Source organism: Pinus tabuliformis, chromosome 2_1 (genome assembly GCF_031772625.1).
Source record: "Pinus tabuliformis cultivar Carrire ecotype Pingquan chromosome 2_1, CPIR1, whole genome shotgun sequence".
In the NCBI taxonomy this organism is placed as follows: Eukaryota; Viridiplantae; Streptophyta; class Pinopsida; order Pinales; family Pinaceae; genus Pinus; species Pinus tabuliformis.
In genome coordinates, this window is record NC_142299.1 from 93,398,118 (window position 1) to 93,420,447 (window position 22,330).

Sequence of the window (22,330 nt, forward strand, 5' to 3'; positions counted from 1 at the left end):
GAAATTGTTGAGGTTAATAATTTCTTTGAGGAATATGAATCACCTACCTTTTTGAGTGAGTAAGATCAATTTTCTCAGGAATCAATAACACTAAGTGATTAGCAGCTTGTCCTTGCCAAGGATACTTCATGGGAAATGCAAACTGGAGAGTATCAAAGGGGATATCAGAGTGCACTCAATCATTTGCAGAAACAATACAACTTGAGGAGCATAAATGTCCCTGTCACTACATCAGAAAAGGAAAAATGTTCAGAAAGATACACCAGATAAAGAAGCAGCTTGTGCAGATCAAAACAGAGAAAAAGAAATTGTCATTATGAGTCAGGATAAAAATAATGAAGCTTCTACCAGAAATGTGAGGAAGGACAAGGAGGTTCAAATTGAAAGTCAGAAAAAGGAATCCCAAGCTAAAGGATAGCCTGAAAGGAAAGACACTGCATCAAAAGAGGTAGAAAAAAAATACAATCTATTTAGCTTAGAGAATGAAATTCCAAATTGAAGGTTTCAATTCCTCTAACAGAACTAGTCAATAATGAAAAGTACAAATTCCAGATTGCTAAGATGTGTTGAATATAGCAACAAGAAATGCTAAAAATAGAATTGCTAAAAATAACATTCCTATAAATAGCATTTCGGGATACATTCCAATTTTAGTTAGTCCTGTTTTCACTCAGAAGTTTTCCCTAGAAGTTATCAAAAGAAGGAATCAACCGAGGTAACCACAAACCAATCTTTTAGGCTTAGGTTCTAGCCAACGTAAGTCTAGGGAGGGCTCTCTCTTTATGATTTAGCTTTGTTCTTATGATATTTTAGGCTAGTTCTTAGTGTTCATGGGGGTTTTGATTTTTGATTGAAGGTTGGGTTGTGGAATTCTTGGAGCAGATGGATAGAGCTAGGTATTCAAGCCATTGGGCTATGGAGTCAATCAATGGATAGCATAACTAGACCAGATCAATAAAGGGAATGTTCACAGGGTAGGCTAGCAAAGAAAAAGGCAAATCTTCAGGTCTAATGGATGAGATGATTCTAACCAGGGTGAAAAGGTAGCTTAGAATCCTTGGTCTGGGATCAGAATGAAGAAAAGAGGGTGATCATGAACAAAGGACAATTAAGAATCCTTTGCTATAGACCAAGGTAGAAACCACAGAAGCTAAGAAGAAATTAAGAATTCCCTAACTAAGATAGTTTAGCAGAAAACATTCAGAATGTAAAACAGTCAAGACAGAGTGCATTCAAGTAATTTCTGAAATAACATTCCATGTTATACATTTAGATTTTAGATAGACAAACAAGATTGTGAAGAAACATAAGAAAACCAACAATAAACATGAGATAATACTTATTTGTATTTCACTTTACACAAGAATCCTATAAAATATTTGAGCTTTATTCCTTGATCCAGCAAGCCAATCCAATCATTGATACAATAGAATTTTGATTTGAGAGAAAAAGTCTATAGAAATGTCATTGAATCCACCCTACATACTTCGAAATGTGAAGTATTTATACAAAAAATAATTACAAAATATCTCATAACAGTTTGAGATTTAATCTAGGAAATAAAATATCTTCATGCATGAAGATAGAGACAGATGTGAAACTACTTCTTGCTATCCCTTTTATTGTGGTGTTGCTAGCTGTTTCTGTTGAGTTTTAAGCCCTTTAAGCTGGCTGATGGTTGTGGTATTTCCACGCTAGAGTCTTATTTACTTTGATATTTCACTGATACTCTTTGACTCTGCTACTCTTTGACCCTTCTTATCTGTCTTTTACCTGTTTCACCTAACTGCCTTCAGATTTACTGTGGTAACTTTCTGATGTAAAAATTTTCATAGTAAATCTGTCATTTTTTCCCACCATTCTGCCTCCGGCAATATTACCTTTAACATTCTTCTGTAAATTTCATCTGCCTCCGTGTATTTTGCAAAATTGGGCTTGGTGAGAAACATATGTTTCACCTCATGTTCTAAGAAAAAGAGGTTCTCTAATGTATCATACAATACTTTTCCAGTAGGCAAAGCTTTAATGCCTGAAGAGCTGGCTTGTTCTTTGGCCAACCTCCTTAGTCTATCACTATAGTCCAGTTGGGTCATGAGTTTATCATTAATTACCATAGGAATGGGAAGGCCTTTGTCCCTCAAAATTTGAATTTTGGCCATAAACCTGTCAATGGCCACTTGCATGTTATGGCACTTTTCTTCTATGTTGAGCATAAGGTTTCTTTTGGAAAGAAACATTTTAATCTCTAGGATGGCTTCAGTCCTATACTCTACATGAAGCTCATGGAGCTCATCCCTGTTCTTACTATTTACGAGGTGGACGAGTCGATTTGCATCCTCAGGTTGGTCTCCTAACTCTTCCCTTACTTTCTGGATAGCCTCAATGGTACCTTCACCAATTCAGTTTGCTCAAATATAACTTGACTTGATGACCAAATATCATTGATAGAGTCAATGATATTGGCCCAGAGCATTTCTTTAGTCTATCCTAGTGGCTTCTGCAGTGTTAAATCTTTTTCTAGGACTTTGATTTTCTCACCCATCCTTAGGGCTTTCTGTGTTTCTTTTCTCTGCTGAATTTGGGCAAGTTTACAGTTAGTTTATAAACTTGTCACCTTCTCCTTTAATCTTTTGAGCTCTATAGCTTGGATGGACATTTCCTCCATAGCCTTTACCAATTCTATTGTTTTTTTAGTTGAAGTGCCTGCTGCTGTAGTGGATTCAGTTGTAATTGGCAGTGTTGTGGCAGGTGGAGTTGTTGGTGCCAATGATGCTACCAATGTGGAAGGAACTGCTGTTGTCACTGTGGGAATGGCAATTGTGGAAGTTGTTGCCAGGTCACTTTGTTTGGACTGAATGAAAATGTCCAACTCCTTCTATGTTTCTTTAAGCTAATCATTTAGCTTTAGGACTAGGTCCATAAGCTTTTCATGTCCTTTTTGTGCTTCTAGGCCTTCCATTGTTTGAGGCTGATGCAACTGAGGAATTTTGAGTTGCTTCTTTAGTGCAACAATTCCATCATTATTCTTTTTGATTAGCTGCTCTGTTGATTTCACATCCTTGTGATCATGTCCCAATCCTATCACTAAGTCCTCTAAGGACTTGATTCTTGTATCTTTGGCCTGTGAAGAGGCCTTCTCCAACTGCAACTGAGCTAACATATTATTTAAAGAGTTCTGAAGTTGGTGGGATGCTATGGCTTTCCCTGTCATTGTAGAATAAATCATCTCACCTGTTTGTTTATGCAGCTCGGTCTATCAATGGGGTGAATATCCCTTGCCAGTACTTCAAAATCCACTCTTTTGAAATCTGTTTCTGTCCTTGGTTACTGAGTGGTCAACTTGATGAAGGTCATTTGCATCTTCCCCTCTTTTACATCATAGGCTGACATGAGCCTTGTTTGATTGGTAGGGGTCATTTTCAGGTACTGTGCATAGGTCTGGGCTTTCAGCCTCTCATTTATGGCCTTTATATCTTTGTATCTCTCTTTGATGTCTTGATCTTTATCTGCTGGCATTATGAAAGAGGACACCTTGACACTTTGATACCTTTCCAACATCTGAGTGTGTGATGTGGAAGGTTCTAGGATTCCTCCAGATGGAGTGGCATGCCTGCTCCCATCCCTTTCTGTGCTGGAAACCTCGGCTGTCTCTTATGTATATTCCTTTTCAGAAACATGATTTATTCTTTGTCTTTTAGCCTAGCTTGTCTCTGCATAGGCTTGAGATGTTGTTCTTTCTGAAGGAGTGGCCCCTTCCCTGTTTCTCTTGAGGTTTTTCTCCTCATTTAGAGGAGTTTGTAAGACTGGGGGGGTGCTCATGGTGGCCTCTGGCCTATCTATTTTCTCTTATTGTTCTAGTATATCTGATTGGTCTGGTGCTTTTGATTCTTCTTGTGCCTGTGACTCTTCTCGAACTTGTGATTCTCCTGGCACCTACAGGAAAGAACCCTCATCAAGTTGTTTCTCTATATCATTTAAAGTGTTTTCCATAGCAACTTCAATGCTATCCCTGTCTTCTAAAGTGTTTTCCACCCATTCTAGTTGGTTGGCATATTTTTCTATTTCAGGGATACGGTGATGAATGTAGGGAGCCATCTTGTTTTTTTGTCTTCTGTTGCAGATGAAGTCCAAGGGATCATATCTCCATATGAATCTTTGTTTCAGATTTAGTCTTTGAAGGATTTGGTCTGCCTCCTTTCCAGCTTCTATGCTATTACAAATGAAGGGACCTAATTGGCCTTTGATCCTGAGCTGGGCCTTCTTATTGGCTCTGACAAAGTGTACCTCATCTGAATTGATTATCTGCCTGTAGTACTCTAGAGAAAATAACCTCACTGGGAGGTATTTGGGTAGTTTATATGGGACCAGATCATAGCCATAAATTCTAATCTCAGTGTGGTTTTGGTACAAGTACCAATCCCCCACTTTGGATTGTTTTGAGAGTTGCAGGATCCTTCTTATATCTGAACTGATTCTTGGAGGAGGGCTTCCTATTAGCATTGTCATAATGGGATCTACAAATAAGTCTATGAAATCTGTATATGAATATGGAGAGTCATATTTATGGGTCAATGGAGTCTAGAAAATCATTGACCTAGGGTGACCTTTTTGTGAAGACTCGCTCATTACTAATCCTAAGGAACTCGTCATGCATCCTGTCAGCTATAAACTTGGCATAATCATAAATAACAACAAGAGGCTGTCCTGGAGTGTATATGGACATGAAAGCCAAGATGATCTCATCTATATACTCACTGGTGGTATAACCGAGGACATTGGATATCATTGCTACAATGTCTTGGCCAAATGGGGAAAATATGGTATACACATATGGAGGAGGATCTTTGGGAGTATACTTCTCTTATACAATGTAGGTTTAGATTATTTGGGCTAGTCTTGAAGGAATAAGCTTGGGAAATAAGTCCAATAGATCTCCAATGGAGAGGGGAGTCAATTTTTGGACACGTTGAAGTTGCAGCATCTCATTTATTGATTCAGCAGTGATGGTGAAAAGTAGAGTCTGGTTAGGGGACATCATTGCTCTTTGGCTGGGGATATAGTTTGCATGGCAGTAATGGACAATTTTTGGGAAAATATGAACTTCAGGGAATTGGTACTTGGGCAAATTGGACTACCAAAAACCAATTTTATCAGCATGGTTTAGGTATTGGTCTCTGTATCGGCAGTGGAGTTTGAGAGGGGATTCATGGACAGAGGTGTCCTTTATATGGAAATCTTTGTCTGCCAAGGGAAGATGGTCTAAGTCTAGATGAGGAGTGGAAATAGGTCTCACATCCATGGCAATTGGGGCAGCCATTGTTAGTTCTTGTGGATTTGAAAATGGGGGAGGTGGTTTTCAATTTTTTAGGGCAAAGGTGGTTGAGTACAGTGTAAGCTCAAGTTACTTGAGTTCCTTTAATTATTTTTTCACATTAACTAACAAACTCAGTAACTGGTTCTGAAATTGAGAGGTTTTCCAGTGAATTATGGCTTAAATACCTGTAATTTAGGGAGAACTAGCTGTAAACAGGTTGGCTGGCAACTGTGAACGGTTGAAAAGGTTCTGAGTAGGCTGGAGAGAAAAATGGGTGCTCTGTGGCATTTTTAGGGTGCAATTGGACGTAGGTTGACAACTTCGACGTTTGCAGGTGCATGCATGGAGCTTTTCAGTTGAAAAAACGATAAAACAAATGATTTGGGGCTTTTTTGGATTTATGCGCAAAAGTCAATTTTGGCGGGTACAGGTGAACAATGGTCATTTGTCATGTAGCGGGGTGAATAATGGCCTTTTTGGCGCGTAGCGAGTGGGTTGTAAGTGGTTTCCATTGCACCGCTTTTGGGCGCTTGGTGGTATTGGGGGGAGGCTGCCCGATTCCATTCATTAAGCAACATGTAGCCTTGGGGGCCCAATGGAAAACAACTCTTTTCGGGTGGGTAATGTTCGAATGTCGAGGCCCATCCGAAATGGATGTGGGCCGTCCGATGTGAAGGGGAACGATCGTGCGGTGATCGGGTAGTGGAGTTGCACAGAGGGTAGTGGGGGGGCGCGCGGGTAATTAAGTGTGGCAGTTTTAAGTTAGTGAGGGATTAAGGCGGGGTTAAGGCGTCGGGGTCATTAGGAGAGGGTTTAGTTGGATTTTAGACTAACTTAATTGCGGATCGATTATTTAGTGGGTTTGGGTCGAAAATCATATTTTATATAATTAAACTAGGGTAGGTTAAATTAATATTGCAGGAGTTAAATATATACGGGAAATGGATTTTTGTTTGGGATTGAATAAATAAATTAGTAATTAGTAAAATGAGTGGAAAGGGGCACAATACCCTAAGTATTTGATATTTCATGCTTTTAATGATTTTCCAGTAATAACATAAAAACTTAGGATATAGTGTTTTTGATATGAAAATGAGTTATGTGGGGGAATAAACACTTTTTCCTAGGTAAAAATAATTTAACCTTAGGAAAGAGTATCATTTAGGGAAAAGGAATGAACTGAAGGGGGAATGAATGTTTATGAGGGGGTTTTAGTACTTATTGCCTATAATTCATTGAGCCGAGGGTTCGGTCCCTTCAAAAGTCAGAGAAATGCCCTAAGCCTCTTTGACTTAGGGTTTTTTAGTACTTTGAACTTTATTGTGAGAAATTAGTTAAGTAAAAGGTGAAATGAATGAGGGAAATTAATTAATTGAATTTGATATCCATCTGCATACTTGAGTGCCCATTTACATTTGGAACTTTTATGATGAAAAAGATGATACACATGCTTTTGTCTAATCAATCATCATAATCCTGCAACCTTTCTACAACTTACCCATCTACTCATCCTACGATTTTTACTTCTCTTTATTAGGGTGCATTTGAGCTAGAAAACCCTTATCAAACATTTTTCTTTCTCTTTACAATAGTAAACTGACTAATTCTAACCTTATTACATCCAAGGGCTCTGATTAAACAATTGAGCTACTTTTATTTACTCTACCTATCTTCCAAGGTTACACTGTTTGGCCAGATTTTTATTCTCTACCTATAGACATGAAATTGAAACATGAAATAACCAAGTTTAAACATTTTGACTATCATGGATTGTGGCAAAGATTACAAATTGCACACAATCATTTATTTTGCACAAAAAGTAAATAGTAGTGGCATTTTGACTTGCTCACTTTCATGGTCTTTTTCTTTTCTTGGGGTTCATATTTTTTATTTTTTATTTTTGTATTTTTTTGACATTTTTATTCTTTTTGTCCTTTGATTATTATTTTAGGACATACCCTCTTTACATTTTTTATTTTTATTTTTTGAATATGGAAAACATTTGCAGAAAGCAAAGGTATGTACATATTACAGGTTTAATCTCAGCCATTCAAAAATTATGACTCCTATTGGTATAGGAACCTAACAGTGGCTCCACTTGGGGATGGCATTTCCTGATGAAATGTCAAGAAATTTGTAGACCAATGGCCTTTTGAATTGTTTTTTTTTCCCGTGGAAAAAGTCATAATTTTATTTATAAGATAAAATTACATTTTTTAGATGCAGAATAATATGCAATGATATTGATCTAGTTTTCGCAGAAACCAAAAGAATAAAAAAATGAAGTAAAAACTATACTTTTCTCCCTTTCTTTTTCTCCACCTTTCGCCATCCCCCAGAGTTGGGGGTGGTGGTTACTATGGAGAGCTGATTTTCTATTATAGTTGTGGGAGATTCCTTGTCCAACTCAGATCCTTCAGATCCATGAGTTCTCTTGATGCCGGATATTTCCTTTCCTATTATTTGGAGGTCTTGTTTTTGCAGAGGGTTGCTAGGAGCTTCCTCTTTCTTTTGCGTGTTGGGCTAGATTTCTTGTTCTTCCTTTTCTGTTTTGAAGTCTGTGGTGTCTGGTACATCTTCTTCTTCATCCAATTGCAATGTGTTTTGCCATCCTTTAGGCTTCCTTTGTTGCTGCTTGTTCCGATTGGGGGTGTTTCTTGCCTGTGGACAAGCGCTGAGAAGGTGGCATGTTTGTAAACATTCTTGACATCGGAATGTTGTGTTTACGTAATCCAATGATTGTAGCCACTGTGTGTTGTTAAAATTCAGTATTATACTTTTTGGTAGTCTCTGGCTGAGATCTACTTCGACACATATTCTGGCGAAGGTAAAAATTCCTTTTGTCAGTCTGTCGTCGTCAATATTTAGAAATTTCCCTAGGGTGTTCCCTATGGCTATTAAAACCTTGTGATGCCAGAAGTGTAATGGGAGATTATGAAACCTGACCTAGAATGGTATCGTGGATACCACCATTGTATTGACGTCAAAATATGGAAACCATGGAGTGATGTAGAGCCCTGCATTGCCCCAGAACCATGGTCCCTTATTAAGGATGTGTTCCTTTTGTTGTTCTATGTTGAATCTTACTATAAAAAACCCCTTAGGGCATAAGTAGATTTCATAGTTTGGTGTCCAGGTGGTATGGATCTAGTGGTGCAGATCACCTGATTTGGGTCAATAACCATTGAATCTACATATAACAGAGTGAGAAAATAGATCTGAGTATAAATCATTTACCTCAGGCATTTCAATGGTGAGAGCATGATTCTCAGGTTTTTGTTCGACTATGTAGGGCCCAAGAAGAACAGGGGTTGTTGCTCGATTGACTTGCGCTTTCCCTTTACCCTTCACCGCATCCTTGAAGGAGCCTATGTTCTTGGAGCTTGTATTCTTTGAGTTGGTTCCAAAACATCCACCTCGCAAACGGAGGTTGATGATGATGGTCGAGTCTATGGTTATGCTGTATTCCTGGAGGGTGTAGTTGTCCTGTAAACTATGCCCCATGTAGATCAGATTTTGCCCCTGTTCTGGGATGCCAAGAAGGTTCTGAATTTTATTCCGTAGTTCCTGGATACTGCTGCCCCTCCATAACCTCAAGCAGTAACTCCTACCTTCCGGTGCTTTTATGAGGAGCTGTGTGAAGTCTGCCTCTCCAGGTTTTGAGCCCAGCTGAGGTTGCCCCCAATCTATTGCCTGGATCATCTCGTTTCCAAACCCCAGGTCATCGCCTTTCAAACGACATTCCTCTGTGATTTTGGCCCAGGTGTCAGGGCGTAGGGGTATCCTGATTTGCCCCCAGATCTGGGTTTTGTGCAGGCTTGTTATTCGTCTAAGGGCCCGATCCGGTGGTTCAATAGTAGATCTGGGCAGCTGACTGTCTTCCGTGGTCAGGATGCTCGATCCAGATCTATGGTTTGGCCCTGCAGAAATGCTCTTGGCAAGTTCGCGTATACAAGGATGATATGTAAAATACAAATTGGACCTTACCACAAAAGTGATGTCTTGAAGTCTGCTTGAGCTGGTCCCGTCATCGCTCAAGGGTCCCTTCTGCATTTCGACTGTCTCAGATATATGAAGACCCAAATCTGGGTTGTACTCCTCGGCTAGCTCCTCGAACGCTATCGTCCGGTGCTTATTTGTATACTCATGGAAGACCAAAGCAGTTTGACAGAGATCGATGATGAGGCCGATTGCTTAGTAGATCTCACCTTTCCAAACTCCAAAACAGGCATATTTGCCTTCTGATGAGAGATCCATGCATTGGGCATTTTGTGTGCAAATAGTCAGACGGCAACAAGGGTTTCCTTGTTTCCCCGATTCCTTGGTTGGAAGGTGCAGGAGGATCGGCGTGTTGGTGGATTTTGGTGTAGAAGCCTTCTCCGATTTCTCAGCGGTTTTCTTCGACAGGAGAAACTGGTGAATGTTTGGCAGAACTCCACCATTAGTGATGGTCACTTTGCCCAAAAGTTTCCCCAAATCATCGTCGTTTCTCACTGCTAGTTGAATGTGGCGAGGGATGATGTTGGTCTTCTTGTTGTCATAGGTAGCGTTTTCGGCCAGATCCAGCATGTCAGCGGCCAGATATTCGAGGACAACAGCATCGTAGAAGGTTGCGCCACCTCCAACCCGTTTGTCATAGCGCCTCTTCTCAAGGTGCCTGGCGATTCTCCCCACCAGAATCTACAGTCCGACCTGCGCAGTTCTACTCACATGCTTCTTCCTAGAGCCTGCTCCTGTCCTCCCTCCCTTTCCACTTCCCTTTCATAAACTCTCCATTTTTTCCATCCACTTTTTGAATTGTTGTGATGCTATCCTGCAACTTTTCCTTTTCATATTTTTGTATTATTGCTATTTATGACAGTAAAACTTTTGAAGCTTAGGGCCTTCTCTTCAGGCTTCAATTTCAAAAATCACCATCCAATCCACTCTAGACTTTTGAAAGTAAAATATGTATAGATGATTAGTGAAATCAATAACTAGGCTCAATGTAGTGTTTGAGCATTTGACCATTAACTAGTCCTCCTTCTGCTTTTGTGCCATCCATTTCTCTGAGGAAGTAAGTATTATTACCTCTGAAATCATAAATGATATATGGGCCTTTCCATAGGAAAACAAATTTCCCATGTTTACCTTTATCTTCTCTCCTTGAATCCCATTTTAGAACATTGTCCCCTAGGTAAAAATCTTCTGCCTTAGTCCTTTTATCAAAAGTCTTCTTGATCCTTTCTTGCACAACTTGAGATCTGATGTACACTTCTTCCCTGGTCTGCCGTAGGTGAATTTTTTGGTTGATTCTTCTTTGGATGTCATTTGGTTCAACTTGCAGCTCTTGGAGTAGCTTCATCACTGGTGTTCCCAAGGAAGATGGGAAAACAACTTCCATCCCATAAACTAGTTGATAAGGACTAGTACCAATGGATTTGTGTGTGGTTAGCCTGTCTGCCCATAAGGCATTTACTACCTTCTTGTTCCATGTTTTCTTGTTATCTTCTAACAATTTTTTTATGATATTTACCATACTTTTGTTTGAGGACTCTGCTAGTCCATTTCCTTGAGGGTAATAAGCTGTGGAATGACCCAAAGTTATATGGTACTTATTATAGAAATCAATCATTCTCCTAGATTTGAAAGCTGCTGCATTGTCAGTGATAATTTTGGTTGGGCACCCAAATTTCGATAGGATGTTGGCCTCAAGGAAGGTTATTATAATAGTGTTAGTGGCTTGCCTTGATGGTATGGCTTATATCCATTTGGTAAAATAATCTGTAGCAGTGAGGATCCATTTGTGTTGGGCAGAGGAAGGTGGGTGGTTTTCACTAATGAAGTCAATACCCCATTGTTGAAAAGGTGCTTCAGCAGAGATTGGTTTTAGGGGTAGGGGTAAAAGCTTTTTCTTTCCTTCAAAAAATTGACATTTATGACATGAGGTTACAAATTTCTTTACATCAGAAAACAAAGTAGGCCAATAGAAACCGGCTCTAAGAATCTTATCAGCAGTGGTTTTCCAGTAAATATGTCCTCCATAGTCACCTGCATGAAACTCTTGTAACACCTTGTCAGATTCTTCTTTCAATAAACAATTAAGAAGGATACCTTCATGATTCCTCCAAAACAAAGCATTGTCAATTATGCAAAATTTTAAAGATTTCATTTTTAAAAATCTGCTTTTGGTCCTGGATAATTCAGGAGGAGCTTGTAGATTTTGTAAAACATATATGATGTCAGCATACCATGGTGATTCAATAAAGGCCTGGCTGATTGGTGGAGTCGCCATCTCCTCTCCATTATCCATTTCTGCAATAAAATTTATATCTAAGGCCTGACAGTTCGATTCATCCATGAGCTTGGCTAAACCTTGGCCTTTGATTAACTTTGTTGGTTTGATTTCTAGGTCATATTCTAATATAGTAGCAATCCATTTCCCTCTCTTTCCATCTGGACCATCCTGAGTTAGGATATCCTTGACTACTGAATTGGGGACATAAGATATTATATCATAATATAAAATGTAAACTCTAAAATCTTTGATAGCTTTGACCAAAGCAAAAGCTTGCTTTTCCATTATATTTTATTTTAAAGGGGCATCTCTTAGGGATTTGCTAAAAAGGGCAATAGGTTGTTCATAACCCTGATCATTCTTTTGCAACAAAACTGCAACAATTGTATGTTTTGAGGAAAAGGAAAATAAAATGAAATTCCTGTCAAATTTTGGACTGATCAAAACTGGTGTTTTGGTTAAGGCTAGCTTAATGTGTTCAAAGGATTTCTTAGCCTCAACAGTCCATTTTATGGTCGAATCTTTTTTCAACATATTGTTTAATGACCTAATTAATTCTGCTAAGTTAGAAATAAATCTCCTAAGAAAGTTGATTTTCCCTAAAAAGGCTTGTAATTCCCTGGTGCTCCTAGGATGTTGTATCTGTAAGATGGCTTCAATTCTTGCAAGATCTATTTGGATACCATCTTTGGAGATTATATGGCCTAATAAATTTCCCTCTTCTAACCCAAATAAAGATTTTTTAGGATTCAAAGAAATTCCATACTTCCTACATTTGATGAAACCTTGCCTAAGATGATCTAAGTGTTGTTTATTAGATTTTGAGAATACAATGATGTCATCTAAGTATATTAATAGGAAGTCATGAATTTCCTTAGCAAAAGCTATGTCCATGGCTCTTTGGAAAGTGGCCCTTGCATTCTTTAATCCAAAAGGCATCTTCACATACATGAATGTGCCCCAAGGAGTAATAAACATAGTTTTAGCCTAGTCATTTGGGTGAACTAAAATCTGATTGTAACCAGAAAACCCATCCAATAATGATATTCTAGTTGACCCCACCACCCTTTGTAATATATGATCCATTTTAGGGAGAGGGTAATTGTCTTTGAGTGAAACTTTATTAAGATTCCTGAGATCAACACAAAGTCTGATCTCACCAGTTTTCTTCCTTGTTGGCACCAAATTTGAAACCCAATCAGAGAATCTAATTGGTGCTATTATCTTGGCTTCATACATCCTTCTGATTTCCTTTTCAATAGAAGGAAATAGAATGGGATTAATCCTCCTAAGCTTCTGCCTGAAAGGTTTCTAGTTTTCTTTTATGGGGATAGTGTGTTGTATGATGCTAGTGTCATAGGATTTGAGGTCCTCATAACTCCAAGCAAAGACATCTTGGAATTCCTTTAATAGTTCAATGTATTTCACTTTTTCGGTAGGAGGTAAGGACTTTGAAAGTTTGATCAATTTTGGATTTTCCTTAGTGCCTATATTACACTCCTCTATATAAGATTTTAAGGGTTACATCTTTGGTTTTCTAGGGACATCATTTGAATCAAACAAGTATTCCAAAGGGGTTAATCCTTTGGGCAAAAAGTTGTCTTTAAGATTAATGATTTCAGAATCTTCGTTAATTATCTCATCAATTTCAACTTGCTTTAGGTTTTGTACATCTAATTTTTTAAATTTAGTGGGATGGAATCTATCTATCTCTTCATCTTCTATTTTATTAATTTCTATTTTATCTTTAAAATCAGGATCTAATGTTATGTCAGTATCTATATTACTATTTACAAATTCCTCCTCTAAGGTTAAAAAATTGTTTATTTGTTGGTCATTAGCAAATACTTGCCAGTTTTTCAAGTTATCTGGGATAGCAGGTCTGTGCCTGACCTCAGCAGTGTACTGATGGTTAGGTTGGAATGGTAACTTACAAGTGTTGGCAAACATTGCTAAACTATGAGCCTGCATATTATGCTTCCTAGGAATTACAACAACTTTGGTTTCTAGGAAAGTGTTTAGTATTTCTATAATGGTTCCTCTGTAACAACTTAATCTAGGGTATTTGGTCATATATACATCTTTAATCTGATTTATCAATAATTCAGAGTCTCCCATGATAGAAACTCCTATATCTCCTAGCTTTCTAACTAATTTAAGACCTATAAGAAGTGCTTCATACTCAGCCATGTTGTTAGTGCATTTGAAATTCAGTCTATAAGCATGGCCCTCTGAGTGATCATTCTCCAGATTATATATCCACACTCCTACTCCTGCTCCTAACTTATTCACTGATCCATCAAATTCAAGGTGCCACAATATCTCATGTTCATAATTTTCATTGTTAGGGGGAAGAAAATTTTCCTTGTTTGAGGTGTTTTGATCATCTTGTTTATTGGAAATCTCATGAGTTTGGACAGTTTCTTTTTTAGCTATAACTGCAATTTCTTTTGGTTCTGAAATAATACTGTTTGAAGTGGTTTGTTGTGTTTGTTCAAAATTATACAAAATGAAAGAATCAATGTCAGAATGCATGGAGTAGATAGGAAAGTTTTGAGGTCTATCCCGACTACTCACCACATATTTCATTAGGGTCTCCTTGTACAACTTTTTAGGTTGTCCAAAGACTGAGATTGTGGCATATGACATGTCAAGTTGCAAGGAGACACTAATGATTTAGCCCCCCATGATCTAGACAATAGCATGCCATATTTAGGTGGGATGTCAGCTACTACTATATCCATGAGAATAGTCTTAGCAGGGTATTGTACTAAGGAAACACACAGGTCTTTGATTAACCCTAGACACTTTACTTGACTTGAGTCAAATGAAAATAAGTCCTTGTAAGGTCTAGTAATGTCCAAGTTTAATTTTTCCATAACTGATTTAGGCATTAAATTGTGTGAAGCTCCTGAATCTAACATTGCATTGTGTAAGATTTTATCATGAATGCTAAGGCTAATATAAAAGGGTGGTATCCCTCCTTCTAATGGTTTGCCATTAACATCAGGACCGAATATAAGCTCAGGTTGATCATCAAACAAGTTGACAGAGTCTTCATTCTCAACAAAGTTTAAGGTTTTGTTTATTTGAGACTTGTAGGTTTCATTTTTAATCAGCTCTGTTAAGGGAACTGAAATTTTCAGTTTAGCTACCTCTGCTCCCAAATTGAAAGGCAAAGGGGCTTTTTCTGTTTGAGTGTTTGGAATTTTGATAGCAAGATTTGGAGTAGGTTGCTCTTCTTTTTCTACATTTGAAGTCTTTTTCTGTGGATTTTCTAATATGGTGTTTGGAGATTTCTCCACTGTCTCCTTGGAGGGGATTGAAGTGGATGATTGATCATCAGGGGGTTGGTCATGGGTTATATCTACAATGGTGGGACCAGAAGGGTTCTGATTTGGTCTAGGGAGGATTTGGAGAGTCTTAGTAACTGGAGCTATTTTGATTTTCTTGGGTTGATTTGGCACTATTTTCTTGGCCTGGTCAGGAGTATCAGAATTATTTTTACTCCTTAGATTGTATTGTTTATGTACTTCAAAAATGGCAGAATCATACCCTTGCTTATAATCAAATGATTCTCCAGATTGGGTCTGCAATTGCTGCAGCATATGCAGTTCCTGCTCATCTTGGGTCAAAAAGACAGTTTCCTCATCATCTAATCCCATCAAGTTAATTTGTGTGTCTTGTTCAGGGTCTTCTAAATGGGATGTTTCAGCATAGTTTTCTTGAAAAGGAGGCCTAATATTCTGATCAGGTCCATTCTTTCTAGTATTTTGATTTTGATTCTTTCTAAAGTTTGGATTTCTCACTGGAGGTGCCTGTTGATTATCCCAGTGAGGCTTCCTCTCAATGTTCTCTACTCTATCCATCAGTTTTTCCATACCCTTGGTTAGAACATCTATTTTAAGGTCAGAGGGTGAGGCTTCATCTTTGGCAGATCCTCTCCTCTCATTCCTAACCCTAGCTCTTTTTGCTAGCAAGTTAGCTTCTACACTAACTGCTACACTCTACATATCTTCTAAAGTTGGAGGATTTCTCTCTCTAAGTTGGAAGGCCATATCAGTATCAAACCCATCAGGAAACTTTATCAGAGCTAAGCCAGGTGGGGGTCTAAGATTGACTGGTATTGCATTGTATATATTGTTAAATGTGGTATAGTAATCCTGGACTATTTCATTTGGTCCTTTCCTGATGTTTTCATATTCTAAAAGGATCTGCAGAGGGTTCTTTTTCTTTTCCCATCTATTTAAAAATTGCTGATAAAATATTTCTAAAGTATATATGCTATTATCAGGTAAAGCTCTAAACCATCTCCTTACATCACTAGCTAGATTCTGAGAAAAAAGTCTCATCTGAACATCTCCAATATCAATTTCATGTAATTCAAAGTAGTCTGTCATTTTGTTTACATGATGTTGTGCTATATAAGGTCTTATGCCATCAAATTGGACAATTTTGTTATGGTAATCTTGTGGCATGGGACCAAGTAGAGCGGGTAACACAAGAGGAGCATATCTATTTGCCATGGCTCTAAGTTAGGTAGGGCTAAGAAGTGGGGTTGGGGTTCCAGGAGATGATACAATAGTTGATGGAGAATTGGGAGTAATAGGTGATTGATGTGTAAGGATAGGTTGGTAGGGAAGTGAGGGTATAAATGGAGGTGAGGAATAAAATTCAGAGGTGGAAGGGAATAATGGTGAATTAAGGGTAGTTGACACTGGTTCAGAGAGCTCAGGGATCTTAGCAGTAGTGAGGAATGACTAAGGGGAATTTAGAATATACTCATCAATTGACTGGTTTACCTTTTGGACTTCAAGATCTGCAATAAACTCTGGATCTAGAACTATGTCATCAAGTGCACTTTCAGACCTGGTTTTGAATAGGGAAAGGTCAAATGACTCATCAAAGGGGAGGTCTTCAAAAAAAAATCACTCATCAGGGCATGAATTTGCTTTGATTGAAGGTGTTGGACTTACTGAACTTTCTTGTCTTCTGGATCTTCTCGAAATCAGGCTGGGATTATCCACTACTGGGGCAGGATTTGGATCTGGATTGGCCCTAGTATAGTGAGTTCTCCTTTAAGCCAGAGTTTCAATCTTTTCTAATTACTTTCTTTTTATGAAATTTTGTAAATAACTTTTATTAAACCCTTCAAGAGGTTTGAAATAAAGATTTGAAATTTTCTCAAAGGTTTATTAAGACCGAGGATTTGATTTCCCCAGTATGGTTGCTACTATGTTATCACTCAGAAGTTTTCCCTAGAAGTTATCAAAAGAAGGAATCATCCGAGGTAACCACAAACCAATCTTTTAGGCTTAGGTTCTAGCCAACCTAAGTCCAGAGAGGGCTCTATCTTTATGATTCAACTTTGTTCTTATGAGATTTTAGGCTAGTTCTTAGTGTTCATGGGGGTTTTGATTTTTGATTGAAGGTTGGGTGGTGGAATGCTTGGAGTAGATGGATAGAGCTAGGTCTTCAAGCCATTGGGCTATGGAGTCAATCAATGGATAGAATAACTAGACCAAATCAATAAAGGGAATGTTCACAGGTCAGGCTAGCAAATTAAAAGGAAAATCTTCAGGTCTAATAGATGAGATGATTCTAACCAGTGTGAAAGGGTAGCTAAGAATCCTTGGATCGGGATCAGAATGAAGAAAAGAGGGTAATCATGAACAAAGGGCAATTAAGGATCCTTTGCTATAGACCAAGGGAGAAACCATGGAAGCTAAGGAGAAATTAAGAATTCCCTAACTAAGATAGTTTAGAAGAAAACATTCAGAATGTAAAACAGTTAAGACAGAGTGCATTCAAGCAATTTCTAAAATATCATTCCATGTTATACATTTAGATTTTAGATATACAAACAAAATTGTGAAGAAACATAAGAAAACCAACAATAAACATGAGAGAATACTTATTTGTATTTCGCTTTACACAAGAATCCTGTAAAGTATTTGAGCTTTATTCCTTAATCCAGCAAGCCAATCCAGTCATAGATACAATAGAATTTTGATTTTAGAGAAAAAGTCTATAGAAATGTCATTGAATCCACCCTACATACTTCGAAATGTGAATTATTTATACAAAAAATAGTTACAAAATATCTCATAACAGTTTGAGATTTAATCTAGGAAATAAAATATCTTCATGCATGAAGATAGAGACATATGTGAAACTGCTTCTTGCTGTCCCTTTTATTGTGGTGTTGTAGGCTGTTTCTTTTGAGTTTTAAGCCCTTTAAGCTGGTTGATGGTTGTGGTATTTCCACGCTGGAGTCTTCTTTACTTTGATCTTTCACTGATACTCTTTGACTCTGTTACTCTTTGACCCTGCTTATCTGTCTTTCACCTGTTTCACCTGACTGCCTTCAGATTCAATGTGGTAACTTTTTGATGTAAAATTTTCATAGTAAATCTATCATTTTTTCCCACCATTCTTCCTCAGGCAAATTACCTTTAACATTCTTCTCTAAATTTCATCTACCTCCATGTATTTTGCAAAATTGGGCTTGGTGAGAAACAGATGTTTCACCTCATGTTCTAAGAAAGAGGTTCTCTAATGTGTCATATAGTACTTTTCTAGTAGGCAAAGCTTTAATGTCTGAAAAGATGGCTTGTTCTTTGGAAAACCTCCTTAGTCTATCACTATAGTCCAGCTGGGTCATGAGCTTATCATTAATGACCATAGGACTGGGAAGGCCTTTGTCCCTCAAAATTTGAAATTTGGCCATAAACCTGTCAATGGCCACCTGCATGTTGTGGCACTTTTCTTCTAAGTTGAGCATAAGGTTTCTTTTGGAAAGAACCTTTTTAATCTCTAGGATGGCTTTAGTCCTATCCTCTACACCAAGCTCATGGAGCTCATGCCTGTTCTTACTGTTTAGGAGGTGGATGAGTTGATTTGCATCCTCAGGTTGGTCTCCTAACTCTTCCCTTACTTTCTGGATAGCCTCAGTGGCTACCTTCACCAATTCAGTTTGCTCAAATATAACTTGAATTGATGGCCAAATATCATTGGTAGAGTCAATGATATTGGCCCAGAGCATTTCTTTAGTCTGTCCTAGTGGCTTCTGCAGTGTTAAATCTTTCTCTAGGACTTTGATTTTCTCACCCATCCTTAGGGCTTTCTATGTTTCTTCTCTCTGTTAAATTTGGGCAAGTTTACAGTCAGTTTCTAAACTTGCCACTTTCTCCTTTAATCTTTTGAGCTCTATAGCTTGGATGGACATTTCCTCCATAGCCTTTACCAGTTATGTTTTTTTTTCAGTTGAAGTGCCTGCTGCTGTAGTGGATTCAGTTGTAATTTGTAGTGTTATGGCAAGTGGAGTTGTTGGTGCCAATGATGTTGCCAATGTGGAAGGAACTGTTGTTGTCACTATGGGAATGGCAGTTGTGGAAGTTGTTTCCAGGTCACTTTGTTTGGACTGAATGAAAATGTCCAACTCCTTCTCTATTTCTTTAAGCTGATCATTTAGCTTTAGGACTAGGTCCATAAGCTCTTCATGTCCTTTTTGTGCTTCTAGGCCTTCCATTGTTTGAGGGTGATGCAACTAAGGAATTTTAAGTTGCTTCTTTAGTGCAGCAATGTCATCATTCTTCTTCTTGATTAGCTTCTTTGTTGCTTTCACATCCTTGGGATCATGTCCCAATCCTATCACTAAGTCCTCTAAAGACTTGATTCTTGTATCTTTGGCCTGTGAAGAGGCCTTCTCCAACTGGAACTGAGCTGACATATTATTTAAAGAGTTCTGCAGTTGGTGGGATGCTATGGCTTTCCTTGTCAATGTAGAATAAATCATCTCATCTATTTGTTTATGCAGCTCAATCTAGTCAATGGGATGAATATCCCTTGCTAGTACTTCAAAATCCACTCTTTTGAAATCTGTTGCTATCCTTGGTTGCTGAGTGGTCGGCTTGATGAAGGTCATTTGCATATTCCCCTCTTTTACATCATAGGCTCACATGAGCCTTGTTTGATTGGTAGGGGTCATTTTTAGGTATTGTGCATAGGTTTGGGCTTTTAGCCTCTCATTTTTGGCCTTTATCTCTTTGTATCTCTTTTTGATGTCTTGATATTTATCTGCTGGCATTTTGAAAGAGGACACCTCGACACTTTGCTGCCTTTCCAACATTTGAGTGTGTGATGTGGAAGGTTCTAGGATGCCTCCAGATGGAGTGGCATGCCTGCTCCCATCTCTTTCTGTGCTGGTAACCTCGACAGTCTCTTCTGTATATTCCTATTTAGAAACAGGATTTATTCTTTGTCTTTTAGCCTGGCTTGTCTCTGCATAGGCTTGAGATGTTGTTCTTCCTGAAGGAGTGGCCCCTTCCCTGTTTCTCTTGAGGTTTTTCTCCTCATTTAGAGGAGTCTGTAAGACTGGGGGGGTGCTCATGGTGGCCTCTGGCCTGTCTATTTTCTCTTATTGTTCTGGTATATCTGATTGGTCTGGTGCTTCTGATTCTTCTTGTGCCTATGACTCTTCTTGAACCTGTGATTCTCCTGGAACCTGTAGGAAAGAACCCTCATCAAGCTATTTCTCTAGATCAATTAAAGTGTTTTCCACAATAACTTCAGTGTTATCCCTGTCTTCTAAAGTGTTTTCCACCCATTCTAGTTGGTTGTAGGGAGCCATCTTTTTTTTCTGTCTTATGTTGTAGATGAAGTCCAAGGGATCATATCTCCATATGAAGCTCTATTTTAGATTTAGTCTTTGAAGGATTTGGCCTGCCTCCTTTCCAGCTTCTCTGCTATTACAAATGAAGGGACCTAATTGGTCTTTGATCCTGAGCCGGGCCTTCTTTCTGGCTCTGACAAAGTGTACCTCATTTGAATTGATTATCTGCTTGTAGTACTCCAGAGCAAATAACCTCATTGGAAGGTATTTGGGTAGTTTACATGGGGCCACTCACAACCATAAATTCTAATCTCAGTGTGGTTTTGGTACAAGTACCAATCCCCCACTTTGGATTGTTTTCAGAGTTGTAGGATCCTTCTTATATATGAACTGATTCTTGGAGGAGGGTTGCCTATTAGCATTGCCATAATGGGATGTACAAATAGGTCTATGAAGTCCATATATGAGTATGGAGAGTCATATTTATGGGTCAATGGAGTCCAGAAAATCATTGACCTAGGGTGACCTTTTGTGTCAAGCTTATGAAGAGTAAATGGGAACTTATCAGCTTGGTAGTATAGAAAGAGGTGATACAAAACATAGGAGTACTTGAAGACTCGCTCATTACTCATCCTAAGGAACTGGGCATGCATCTTGTCAGCTATAAACTTGGCATAATTATAAATAACAGCAGGAGGCCATCCTGGAGTGCATATGGACATGAAAGCCAAGATGATCTCATCTATATACTCACTGGTGGTATAACCTAGGACACTAGATATCATTGCTACAATGTCTTGGCCAAATGGGGAAAATATGGTATACATATATGGAGGAGGATCTTTGGGAGTATACTTCTCTTCTACAATGTAGATTCAGATTATTTGGGTTAGTCTTGAAGGACTAAGCTTGGGAAATAAGTCCAATAGATCTCTAATGGAGAGGGGAGTCAAGTTTTGGACAGGTTGAAGTTGCAGCATCTCATTTATTGATTCAGCAGTGATGGTGAAAAGTAGAGTCTGGTTATGGGACATCACTGCTCTTTGGCTGGGGATATAGTTTGCATGGCAGTAATAGACAATTTTTGGGAAAATGTGAACTTCAGGGAATTGGTACTTGGGCAAATTGGACTCCCAAAAACCAATTTTATCAACATGGTTCAAGTATTGGTCTCTGTATCGGTAGTGGAGTTTGAAAGGGGATTCATGGACAGAGGTGTCCTTTATCTGGAAATCTTTGTCTGCCAAGGGGAGATAGTCTAAGTCTAGATGAGGAGTGGAAATAGGTCTCACATCCATGGAAATTGGGGCAGCCATTCTCAGTTCTTGTGGATTTGAGAATGGGGGAGGTGGTTTTCAGTTTTTTAGGGCAAAGGTGGTTGAGTACAGTGTAAGCTCAAGTTACTTGAGTTTCTTTAATTATTTTTTCACTTTAACTAACAAACTCAGTAACTGGTTTTGAAATTGAGAGGTTTTCCAGTGAATTATGGCTTAAATACCTGGAATTAGGGAGAACTAGCTTTGAACAGGTCGGCTGGCAACTGTGAATGATTGAAAAGGTTCTGAGTAGGCTGGAGAGAAAACTGGGTGCTCTGTGGCGTCTTTAGGGTGCAATTGGACATAGGTTGACAACGTCGACGTTCGCAGGTGCATGCATGGAGCTTTTCAGTTGAAAAAATGATTTGGGGCCTTTTTGGATTTATGCGCAAAAGTCAATTTTGGCGGGTACGAGTGAACAATGGTCGTTTTTCGTGTAGCGGGGTGAACAGTGGCTTTTTTGGCGAGTAGCAGGCGAGTTGTAAGTGGTTTCCATGGCATCGCTTTTGGGCGCTCAGTGGTATTGGGGGGAGGCTGCTCGATTCCATTCATTGAGCGACACGTAGCCTCGGGGGCCCAGCGGAAAACAACTCTTTTCGGGCGGGTAATGTTCGGACGTCGGGGCCCGTCCGAAATGGATGTGGGCCGTCCAATGTGAAGGGGAACGATCGTGCAGTGATCAGGCAGTGGAGTTGCACAGAGGGTAGCGGGGGGGCCCGACGGGTAATTAAGTGCGACAATTTTATGTTAATGAGGGATTAAGGTGGGGTTAAGGTGTTGGGGTCATTAGGGGAGGGTTTAGTTGGATT

The 22,330-nt window shown here is 38.8% G+C and overlaps 1 pseudogene; it reads left to right on the forward strand.

Moving 5' to 3' along the window:
- The first annotated feature begins 214 nt into the window (after positions 1 to 214).
- LOC149198942 (putative sugar phosphate/phosphate translocator At3g11320) overlaps positions 215 to 22,330 on the forward strand; it is a 46,306-nt pseudogene continuing 24,190 nt past the window's right edge.